This window comes from Melitaea cinxia, chromosome 25 (assembly GCF_905220565.1).
Source record: "Melitaea cinxia chromosome 25, ilMelCinx1.1, whole genome shotgun sequence".
NCBI classification, from domain to species: domain Eukaryota; kingdom Metazoa; phylum Arthropoda; class Insecta; order Lepidoptera; family Nymphalidae; genus Melitaea; species Melitaea cinxia.
In genome coordinates, this window is record NC_059418.1 from 11253685 (window position 1) to 11267118 (window position 13434).

The window sequence follows — 13434 nt, forward strand, 5'->3', positions numbered from 1 at the left end:
TTGCTGGTGTCGATTTGTACTAATATACGAAATGTGCGATTGAGACAAAACTTTTGTTATTTGCTCTTTGAAGTAAAACTTCTTTACGTATACTTGTCTTGGAGAGTGAGTTAGTGAATGCGTGACGAGAGCGTCACGAAAAGTGTGATCGGGCGAGGCGAACGGAATTTGAGAGGCAGATATATGTTCGTGAAGATAAAAAGAGAATCGTGTGGTCTAAAGCACACTCGTTTTTGATACTTCATTAATTCTTTTTACGATCAACGGTTTTGATATTGTTTTTGTATGTGTTAGTTATAAGTGGAAACATAATCTGTTGTTATTATTCTTTATTTTATGTGATATTGCACTGTTTGTTTTCCAAATACAAACAAATAAATAAATAAAATATAAAAATGTGACTAAAGTTCAACGTTTTAGCTAGTATTATGTCTTGCAAGGCATTCATAGAAAAGTCACAACCCTAACAACAAGTTACAACTATTGTAGACAGCAGACGCTCAATGTTTCAGTTCAAACTCCGCGCGCGGACGGAACAGATGTGTTCTTTTTAATAAATTATATGAAAAAAAAAAACATCGCAATAAAATTACCATAAATAAGTCCTTAGTGTTCGAGTGACGGAAACAGAAAAAAAAGTGTTTTATTTCTTATTGCGGATTTAAAAACTAAAGGAGGTATGTATATATTTTTAAGTTATTCAAGTACACTGTATTTTTGTTATAAAAAATTAATTACTAACTGAGACTTCGTATGCGTTGATTTATATTTACGCGGGTTATAAATTTTGTGTTTATTTTCAAAAGAAACACTATTTCAATTTATATCAAGTAACTGCGGTATCAAACATAAAACTATTTTTTTTAATTCGAGCTTCAAAAGCACTAATCGTTATTTCACAAATTTAAATTATATATATTTTTAATCAATCAATTATAAAATTTCGAAATAAAAATTCTTCAAAGAGATATCAGAAAAAACTCCGCACTTACTCAAAAAAAAAGTGCTTTATAGTCCACACGACTGAAGTAAAACTTACGAAACGTAACTCGGTAATTATGTACAATCGAGGAGTGTAATTTAACCCTAACCTATCTAACTTAAGAAGTACAATCAAAAATCAAAAAAAAAAAAAAAAAAAAAAAAAAAAAAAAATACAACGTTTAACGACAGTTTCATACAAAAAAAAAACCCTAACCTATCCATACACTCCTCGATTGTACATAATATCCCGTAACTCTCTTTCTATCTTCACTAACTTATATCTCCCTCTCAACTTCCGTTCGCCTCGTTACGCACTCGTCACGCATTCACCACCTTACTCCCTAAGTAAAGCGGCGCGGCGATAAGAACTTTACATTCAATAGTTTTTCAAATCAAACCAGTAAATCCTAAAATTAATGCGTTCAATTTAACTCATCAGCTTTATAATATTAATATATTTTTATTTTCCGTAGATCGAATAAACTATTGATTTTTTATCACTTCAGCCTATCACAGTCCACTATTGGACATGGGCCTCCACAAGTTCACGTCAAAAATGGAGCCCATAGTCACAACGCTGGGCAGGCGGGTTGGTGACCGTATTTTTTTTTTTTTAAATCATACCAATTCAACTTTATCTATACAAATAAATAAAATTAAAGTGTCTGTTTGTAATATTAAAATAACCGCTTTTTATTAAATTCATATGGATGTACAGTACATATACCAAAATAACATTTTTACAATTTTTGTCTGTCTTTCTGTCGTTTGTTTCGGCTAATCTCTGAAACGACTGGACCGATTTCATCATCATCATCATCACTTCAGCCCACTGTCCCAATATAGTCCACTGCTGGACATAAGCCTCCTCAAGTTCACGCCAAAAATGGAGTGAACTCATGTGTTTTTCCCATAGTCACCAAGCTGGGCAGGTCGCGTCGAAGACGCTGCTTCCCGTCTTCGGCCTGTGTATTTCAAACCCAGCAGTTAGATGGTTATCTCGCCATCGGTCGGCTTTATAACTTCCAAGGTGGTAGCGGAAGTGTGTTATCCCTTAGTCGCCTCTTACGACACCCACGGGAAGAGAGGGGGTGGCTATATTCTTAATGCGGTAACCACACAGCATATTATTTAACTTTATAATATTGTTAACGTGATTTGTAATCCCTTATAAACCAGTTGTATTTGTTATTATTTATAAACAATTACAAGGAAATTTATGTTATAGGAAAGGTCACTTAAATAATAAATTATTGATTGATTGATTACAATGAAACAACTTTTTCGGATTTTAGCGCGGCTTATTAAGTTTTTTAGATGCCCGACATTTTAGATACTTTACAGGAACTATGGTCACGGGAGAATATCCTGAAAATGTTGTTTCATTATAATGGGTGAAATTCGCGTAAACATTAGAAAACAATAACATTTTTTACTTTAATTTCATTTTATAGGTGATTATAATATTACAGGTGATTATAATACTACAGGTGTTTATAATACTACAGGTGATTATAATACTACAGGTGATTATAATACTACAGGTGATTATAATACTACAGGTGATTATAATACTTTTTAATTTCCGACGATAGTTTTTGAGAATAAATAATGACATTTCTATATTATGATCGCCATTTAATCCCTATACCAGTTATCAAGTTAATTAGACTTAGAAGTTGCCAAAAACTAGGTTGATTGATTGATTCAGCATAACATGTCACATTGGGCGTGGGTATCAATAACGTAGCGAGCTTAACTCGCGCCCGGGGCACAATATTTCTTTAGCGCCCCCCGCCCCATTCAAAAACCATAAATATCCAGCAATTTATTTTTTGCGGACCATATGGCGCCAGTTTTTGAGTAGCGCCAGAGGCATGATGCCTCCCCCCCCGCTACGCCGCTGGTGGGAATCATTTTCCACATAGAAGAAGGATCGGAGCTTAATGCACCACGTCATATTCCCCACTTTGAGAAACGATCGCTATCAGATGTCTATGATAGCAATTGGGACATATTTTTCCTATACCTACTACTTTTATTAAAGGTTGCCTGGAAGAGTTCGCTATAAGCGATAAGGTCGGCTTTGCATACATTATTTGTTTTTGTATCTAATCGTTCTAAAATGTATCTTATTTGTGCGATAAAGCTTGATAAATAAAAAACAAATAAAATTCTTTCAGACCAGAAATAAATATTTATACAAATATAAACACCTCTAAGTCTCGATTGGTATATAATAAGAGCGTCTTAACAGAACCAGTTGAGGTCGGTGCGCGCCGATTTTTCCATTCCTTTTCTCAATAAACAGGATATTGTCGTATCTTTATGAATCGGTTTCATATTCATGAGACGTGTGTGTTAAAAAAAATCAGTCAAGTGTGAAACGAACTTAGATAAAAAGGTTCTTTACCAATTATTCACAGCAAAAAGTATGTTTTTTTAATCGACTTCAAAAAAGGAGGAGGTTAATCTATTTTAATGTGTGTTCGGGGATCACTACGTCGTTTATGAACCGATTTTGATAATTCTTTTTTTGTTGGAAAGGAGTGTGGTACCATGATAAGGAAACCAAGCGAAAACCTCGAAAATCCGCATAACTTTTTACTGGGTGTACCGATTTTGATAATTTTTTTAATTTAATCGAAAGCCGTCGTTTATCATGTGGTCCCACTTAAATATGATCGAGTTCCGATGACTACTTTTTGATCAATCTCTGATAGCGCGTATTTACTTGACTGTTTTTTCGTCTACTTACGTTGTATTACTTGTCGATGTAATTGAAGTCGGTTTTTTTCGTTTGCTAGCAAATACAATTACACTACTTAGGCATTAATCAGTTACCGTTTTTCACTGCTTTTGTCTTTTATGCCATCACTTTATTGACCTATTTTACTGTTATAATACAATATTTGAAACTTTAAACTCAATATTCTCAGATTTTGGTATTTATATATCTGACTTTTAATCTAAAAACTCTGAAAACTTCTCAAGCTTGGAAGACCTCACGAAATACTGTCGATATATTTTGTGACTTATATTATAACCACCCAACTGCTAGCTTGGAAATACACAGGCCAAAGACGGGCAGCAGCGTCTTCGGTGCGACAAAGCCAGCCCTGCGGTCACCAACCCGCCAGCCCAGCTTCCCGAGTAGAAAAAAGGTCAGGCTCAACCAGATCATGTATCTGGACCGGATCAGGATAGGATAAGGTACGCCTGATCCGGCAAGCTCTATCAGGACCGGGTCCGGTCCAGACAAAGATAGCCTGATGTAAAATATAATCAAGTATGGTAAGGCATGCTGGATCAGGACCAGGTCCGGTCCAGACAAGGATAGCCTGATGTAAAATATTATCAAGTATGGTAAGGCATACTGGATCAGGACCAGGTCCGGTCCAGACAAGGATAGACTGATGTAAAATATAACCAAGTATGGTAAGGCATACTTCATCAGGCTACCCTTGTCTGGACGTTATTGATACCCACGCCCAATGTGACATGTTATGCTGAATCAATCAATCAACCTAGTTTTTGGCAACTTCTAAGTCTAATTAACTTGATAACTGGTATAGGGATTAAATGGCGATCATAATATAGAAATGTCATTATTTATTCTCAAAAACTATCGTCGGAAATTAAAAAGTATTATAATCACCTGTAGTATTATAATCACCTGTAGTATTATAATCACCTGTAGTATTATAATCACCTGTAGTATTATAAACACCTGTAGTATTATAATCACCTGTAATATTATAATCACCTATAAAATGAAATTAAAGTAAAAAATGTTATTGTTTTCTAATGTTTACGCGAATTTCACCCATTATAATGAAACAACATTTTCAGGATATTCTCCCGTGACCATAGTTCCTGTAAAGTATCTAAAATGTCGGGCATCTAAAAAACTTAATAAGCCGCGCTAAAATCCGAAAAAGTTGTTTCATTGTAATCAATCAATCAATAATTTATTATTTAAGTGACCTTTCCTATAACATAAATTTCCTTGTAATTGTTTATAAATAATAACAAATACAACTGGTTTATAAGGGATTACAAATCACGTTAACAATATTATAAAGTTAAATAATATGCTGTGTGGTTACCGCATTAAGAATATAGCCACCCCCTCTCTTCCCGTGGGTGTCGTAAGAGGCGACTAAGGGATAACACAGTTCCACTACCACCTTGGAACTTAAGAAGCCGACCGATGGCGGGATAACCATCTAACCGCTGGCTTTGAAACACACAGGCCGAAGATGGGCAGCAGCGTCTTCGGTGCTACAAAGCCAGCCCTGCGGTCACCGACCTGCCTGCCCAGCGTGGTGACTATGGACAAAACACACGAGTTTACGCCATTTTTGGCGTGAACTTATGGATGCCTATGTCCAGCAGTGGATCTGTGGTCGGCTGAAATGATGATGATGATTTAAGTTGTATTTGCATCAAATCAGATTAATCTGGTGTTAATTTTTTTCAAGTGAACTCAGCTAGCATAAAATTTATTTGTCAACAATGGAATAAATAACAATTTAATTCAATTCAAGATATTTTTGACCAAAAATTTTAATGAATCTAATCGTTTAATATTATTAGTCTAGTAAATACCATGTAGCTGAGTACATAATAATAACTATTATAATCGTAATCTTCCACCCGCTTATATTTATATATTTAAGTATATCTAAATTTATTATATTTTTATATAAGTATTTATTATATTACTAGCTGGGGGCGCAACTTCGACCCCGTCAAAATCTGTCCAGCCGTTTCAGAGATTAGATAATACCAAATTCAATTTTAAATAATAATCAGAAGAAATTTCCATCGATTTAATGAAATATTTTTAGATTAAAAATATTAATTATTTATTCGTTTATTACTTGTTTTGTTACTTTAACCAATAATTTTACTTGTTTCATTTGCATACCCAATTTCGTACCTAATTTGTTAACTCAGAATACAGAAAAAAACTGTCTTTGTTCTGTATTCTAAATTTGTTAGATAAATAAGTAGGTAGGTATGTGATTTTCCAAGTATTTTTGCTCCATAACTCTTGATTAGCCAGATTTAGACCTAGCCACATAATTAGGTATATACTAATCTGTTATTTAGACTTTATTAAATTTCACTAACGCGTGCATAGTTAAATTTTAAGATAGCCGTCAAAAAATAAATAAATAAATGAACAGAGTTATTTTTCTTTACTCTTGATTTGAAATTCAATTCCAAGATTTCGACTTAATTAGATACTATTTTTATTTCCGTTTTTCATTAAATTTATAGAAACAATAATTACATGACGTAAATTTATTTTTATCATTATTATGATCGATTTATTCATTTATTGTATTACAAGCACAATTTGATAGTCTTTAGTTGTTTGTTAATTTGTTATTCATAGGTCACTTCACTTCTAGTCAATTGAGTATATTATATATAAAAAACTGCCTTTAATTTCTATTAAATAACATGAATATAATAACGAATATAACATAATATAATCTTGTATTGAATTATATACAATAAATAAAAATTAACGAAAATATTAATATAAATACAACATATTAAGGAACGAAATAATAAGCGACAACGCGTGACGTCACGAAGCAACATGTCGAATCTTGTTAACAGTGTTCTTGTTCTTCGTTAAGACGCACATCACTCACATCAGTGTTTCAGTGTATTAATCTTTGTGTCTAATATAGTGTAATATATCTAATATAGTGTATATCAGTGTATAATTATATTTTTATATAACTTAAAAGTTATTTGTCGATTAGCATATTAATGTAAATAATATCAAGATTAAATAAGTTCAATACAAAAACTGAACCATATTAATATTGTGTTAAACAAAAAAAAGTGTACTATAAACTTCTCTCTAGACGTTTACTCAGTGTGTATTGTGTACAAAATACGAACTTGTGGACTAATTTAGCTAGATAAAAATTTGTGTTGTGTGTAAAGCTTCGTTTTATGTTTAATTACGTAAAACATTTAAGGTTAGTAAAAATCATTGAAAAAATACATTACAATTCTTTACTATTTTTAAAATAATTTTTTATTTCAATAATCTGTATTTTTCAGATTGCTTTTATGTATGCATTAGTTTTATTTTTAAATGATTCGTCCAATAAAGAAATTGATATATTGAATATCGTGGTACCGGATGTAAATAGCCTGAATCATTGTTAAAAAGTACTAAGTATTGTAAATTATTACAAACGATAGTTAAACATTGTGAAGGGTCTGACCGACATGGCCAACGTTTTATGTTCAAATAAGTGGCACAGCAGGTAAATTATTATTTAAATTATAGATTTTTAAGAATTGCTATTTCATTGTCATAATAATAAGAAAGTAATTCATAATTACAATTAATATTATCAGAAACAATGGAAGAGGCAGAGGAAAAATTAATAAGATTAAAAAGAACCCCTATTCTTCTCTACCAATAATGAGTAGTCTGGTAAAGCAAAAGCGGCTGCTGTTGAAAAAACTTTCAAATTAAAAGCATTAGCAAAGGATTGATTAAAAATAGATAATATATTTAGCCAAATAGCTTTAGAGTTAACTGACGAACCCACTGAAATTGCAGGTAATATTTATTATTTAAAATGTAAATATTGTTGATTAATTTCTAATAGTTTTTTTACTAATGTTTTTTTTTACAAGGGATATATATTAATTGATATAAATTTATTTTTAATCGTTAATTTTTATACTAAGTTATAATACTGAAATTTTATTTCAAATTTTTTCATTCCACTAGAACCTAAGAAATAAAAGCCATAAAAATGTAACCAAAAAATTGTGAAGAAACAAGCCTAAAAACATAGTCTCGAATGGTCATCTACATCAATAGTGTCTTCGATATCTTCATCACCACCGTCATTGTTATGTAAACCTACGAAAATAAATAATGAAACTAAAAAAAAACGTATTAATGACAGTACTAACTACATAGTTGGCTCAAAAAAAAGGAAAAAAACTAGTTCATAATCTACACCATACTACCTTGATCATCTTCATCATCACCATCAACTAAACGTAGAAAAATAAGAAAAATCAACTCGAATTTGAAGGACATAAATATGCGTATGGAAATAGCACATGAAGACAGTACATTAGCAACAATTGCTGATAATCCCTTTTCATCATCATCATAAATCTGAAACAGAAGCTGAAATGAATATATTAGCAGCTAGATCATCATCAACAAAAAATACTGTATCCAGTGGTAAGAAAAAAATATATATTGTTTTTAATTTATTAGGATATATCTATACTTATTATAATTATTTACAAAATCATAATATAGATTCCATTCTGAAATTGTGGAGTGTTGTAATCGTGATAATATTTATCTATCAATATTTATATTTACATCAGTGTCACAATTTTGAAATTTAAATCATTGTGTTAGTTAAAAAAAAATAATATATAATTTATTTTCAACAGATTCTTTGCTGGAATGTATCAAACATAATTATAACGGTCTATCAAAACAATTAGCAAATTTAAAAGGCCATATCTGCTGACGTTCCCAAATCCTATCTGAAATAAAAAAATAACAGTACTCAGCTGTTAGATTTTAGTTTATTAACAGATCCTGAAGGAAATCCAGTGGTCCAAAAATTAGAATTTCCGCTATCAACAATGGAAGATATTATTTTGATAAATTCAATGAAAAATTAAAAGGCCAAAAATATAAAAATTAAATGGTAAGTTTTTAATAAACTATATTCTTATATACAAATATATGAAAGATCTAATATAGTTGCTCTATCTGACAATATTGAAATTGTCATATTTGATATAATGCTAATCTTAATAATTAATTAATCATACAAATAATTATAATAAATTTTCTTTTCCAGAATAAACGTATATACTTTTCTCTTGATGGAAAAAATACTTTTACCCATAATATGGGAAATATTACTCGTGTTTATATGACAAGAGATGACATATGTAGCAGTTAAAGCAACTTCAAAAAAAAGTTTTCAAAGATACGACTTTTTCACTTCTATAAAAAGTATGTTAATCATTATATAGTGCAGAATTACTATCATTGATACCTAATTAATTATTTCTTAATTATGTGTTATTATTTTATACCTAATAATAATTATTTTTTACTATTACTAATTTAATTACGTACATGATTAATTTAAATTTTGATTCGAAAAGAATCAAGAAAGTATTTTCGATAATAAATTCCATCAAGCATTGTCTGTAGTATTAAATAATGCTAATATAATAATAAAGATTGGGATGGGTACAGGGTATCCAGGATCAAAAACTACCATCTAATGAAGATAAATAAAAACAACTATTTTTTTTTGCTGTGTAAAATATTTTGCCAAGCAAACAAAAAGAAAAATTAATTCATAATATTTAATAACAATCATTATTATTTTTAACTATAACATAAAAATAATTGATATTTAAAGTAAAAATAAATAATACATTTGAAAAAATAAATGGAAATAAATATGTTTTTTTTTTCAATCGGATAAGTTTTATTTCTGTTTAAGTGCACAATAAAGTGTATTGTTATGTTATGTTAAGTTAAATATATATAATATGTTATTTTAAATATACATAGTATGTTAAGTAACATAATATCATTTCTTTTTTTTTTTTGACGTGACGTCTAATAAATCGATTAACGCCGGCTTCGTTACGATCATATGTATGCTTGTGCCGCATCTATCTGATCGGCCTATGCATCCGAGGAGATGTTTTGTTATGACGGTTGTCACGTTTAACTATCGTCTGTAAACCAACTTTGCAGACAACCAAGTTTTTTAATAAACAATTTTGTCAAGACTGTACATTCGTGTTTTATTTAAAAGGACCGCACTTTTTTTTTTTTTTGATATCGCAGGGTAACCCATTTACGGGTGATATCCAGGATGCCAGGGTAGACCGTATGTCGGCTTAGTACTTGGGGGTGCACTACCGACCGAAACCCCTGCGGAGGAGCCTTCAGCCGCTTTAATTGGAGGGTCCCGGATCTGCAGGCAACAGGATCCCTCCAGCGACAGGCTGGCCTCGGCGAAAAGACCAGACTTCTCCTCCATGGGACTGTCCGGCTCACCTCTAAACAATCCCGTCGACGCCATGTCTAGCAGGACCGGGTTCCCATCCCGGCCCGACATGGGCACAGGGGCGTTACTGGAAACGCATTAAGTAGCGCCTCCTACGCACCCCCGTTCGTCGCCTGCGGACGGAGGCCTCGTCGGCGGCCCCCTCTCATCCGCTCGTCGTTCTCCTTCTGGGACATTATTGTCTCGCAGAAGGGGAGACCATCGCCTTCCAGGACTCGTCGTCGCCGAGCATCGCGGTAAAAGGACCGCACTGGGCATACTCGATTTGGATCAAGCAACCAAGGACCGGACCGTGCATGCCTGATCAAGACTAGATAAGGCATGTAACGCAGATGATGTATCTGGAACTGACCAGGGAAACCTGATCAGGTCCAGATCAGGTATGACCTGAGATCAGGAAAACCTGATCAGGTCCAGATCAGGTGGTCCTGATTAGGTCCAGATACATCATCTGCGTTACATGCCTTATCTAGTCCTGATCAGGCATGCACGGTCCGGTCCTGACTAGGAAGACGAAAAAATTTCTACTCGGGTTGGTGAGTATGGGCAAAACACGAACTTGGGCCGGCCTATGTCCAGCCGTGGACTACGATAGGCTAAAGTGATATTTTGTGATTTATTAAAGGCTTTTGCTGCGTAGACCACAAAATTTTATTAATAATCTTCAGTATTACGGTGTTAATGGCAAAAGTTTTGCAATTCTTTTGTAAATCCCATTGCTTCACATTATAATATCAGATTTGAATACGCATCAATAAGCGTAACAAAGTCTGTGTTAGAAACGAGCGTTCCAATAGGATCAATTCTAGGTCCTTTTCTTTTTCTAATATACATAAATGATTTGACATTTTATGTTTATGATATTTGTTATACAGTATTGTTTTGGTGGTATTAGATAGATTCATTTACTAAGGAAGGCTATATGCCATTTTTTCCCCTCAAATTAACGTGAAATCGCGAGGCACAGCTAGTATGTTATATAAGGAACTTTAATAATTATATACATACAGATAAAGAATTTTTATGAGTACATCCTAATCTGGTAGCTTCTGATATTTTTTGTTATGTTATTGTCATACACAAACACGTCATTGATAAAAACTATTCGTTCGTTTGAACTAATAAAAAAAAAGTATTCATACAGTTAGATAAAAAAAAACACTCATACATTTGATGATAAAAATATTCATTAATTAGGAGAATATAAAAACTATCCATTCATTTGAATTCATTTATTTTGATTTAAAAACAGACTCTATTCATTTGAATTTAAAAATTATTCATTTATTTAAATAAAAACAACATTCATTGATTTATATAAAAAATACAAAAATTATATAAAATATTATTATAGCAATTATTAATTGCATATCTTTAAATCTACGAAAAACTTCCAAATGTATTTTAGTCACATTAAAATTTTTTATGTGTTTACTTCACATAAAGCGGTGTTTTACATAAAAAATATACAATGGGAAAAACTTATATAAGTACTGATTCAATCATAATTAAATTTGTATTCGTTTAACAGAGTTTTGAGACATTTTATATGATAACGTGAGTAATTCTTGACTAGCCCGTTGGCGCAGTTTGTAGTGACCCTGCTTTCTGCTCCGAGGGTTGTGGGTTCGATTCCCACCCCGAGTCTGGGTGTAATATAAATATTTATTTATATATGTATTATTTATAAGTATGTTTATCGAAAAAAAAATATGTAGCTATATACCTGTCGGCTGTTACCTATAACACAAGCATTAAGTTGCTTACTTTAGGAACAGACGACTGTGTGTTATTGTGTAAAAAAAAAAAAAAAATTCTAAAAATGTTGAATTTTAAATATATTTTCAAGTTCTTGAAATTTTATCAATTTTGTTGATTGGTTTTTAATTAAGTACATAAAAGTATTTAGGAAATTTAGTATTTTAGAAAATAACAAAAACCGTAAAATAAAATAAATCAAACAAAATAATAATAATAATAATAATAATTCAAACTATTAATTGAAATAAAAAACATGTCTTTATTTATTTTTGTCGACAGTATAAAATTACATAAATAATTTGAAAAAAAGTTTACTAGTAATATTTTAGTTTTACAAACGTCATATTATACAGTCGTGTGACTGATATTACGTCACTTCTGTTATATACTTTTCTTACGGTTTTAGTATCACATTTTTTTCAGTTCGGTCGCCCAGTCAAATGTCAAGCCTTAAGGAAACTTAAGGTTAAGGAACTTCGTTCCAAAATTATAAATTACTTCATTCACTACTAACTTACTAATACGTTTAAGTAACAGTCATAATGGCGTTTGTTCGGAAACGAAAAAAAAACCGACTGCAATTACATCGACAAGTAATACAACGTAAGTAGACGATAAAATAGTCAAGTGAATACGCATTATTTGAGATAACTCATAAAGCACTCGTCAGACCTCGAACAAAATTGAAATGGGACCACATTACAAGCACCGGGATGCGGGGTTCGATCCCCACACATGACAAACATTTGTATTGGCTATACGATGTTTGCCGTGGTCTGGGTTTTTGTGCAGCCCTTGTGGGTCTTCCCACCGTGCCTCGGAGAGCACTATAATGTCCGTCCCGGTTGTTATTATGTATCCCTGATAGCGATCGTTACTCATAGTAGGGAATTTATACAACCCGCATTGGAGCAGCGTGGTGGATTAAGCTCTGATCCTTCTCCTTCTACATGGAGAAAGACGCCTATGACCAGCAGTGGGATATTACAGGCTGAAGTGAGACAAGCACCAGCATTCAATTACAAAAAAAATATCGAAATCTACTTACCCAGGATAAAGTTATAAGCTAATACACATAAAAAAATACAGTCGAATTGATGAACTTCTGTTTCGACCAGTTTGCGATCTCTGTACGATGTGCAAAGCGATATTTCGAACTGAGCGCTCAAGATCAGACTATCTCCTTGTAATTCACTCCAAAACTCGATAAGTAGCTTTTATTGAAATCTAAGCGTACAGGAATCTAGGTAATTAAAATATATACTTGAATATCCTTTCCACGTTATTTTAATGTAAAGAAAGTCTAAGACAAGTTTGACGGTTCGACGATTTTTTATGTTTTTTTTTTTACTTTCAAACTAACTGACAGCTGTGCTGTCTGGCTACGGCACCAAAGAATATAGCCACCCCCACTCTTCCCGTGGGTGTTGTAAGAGGCGACTAAGGGATAACAAGGTTCCACTACTACCTTGGAACTTAAGAAGCCGACCGATGGCGGGATAACCATCTAACTGGTGGCTTTGAAGTACACAGGCCGAAGACGGGCAGCAGCGTCTTAGGTGCGACA

At 32.5% G+C, this 13434-nt stretch overlaps 1 protein-coding gene across 1 annotated transcript in view; it reads left to right on the forward strand.

The window, feature by feature from the left end:
- Positions 1 to 479: 479 nt before the first annotated feature.
- The window catches only part of LOC123666237, a 49646-nt gene continuing 36691 nt past the window's right edge, over positions 480 to 13434 (forward strand). Inside the window, exon 1 of the mRNA XM_045600415.1 lies at positions 480 to 677. The gene's annotated coding sequence lies outside the window, so the exon portion shown is untranslated. The remainder of the gene's footprint in view (positions 678 to 13434) is intronic.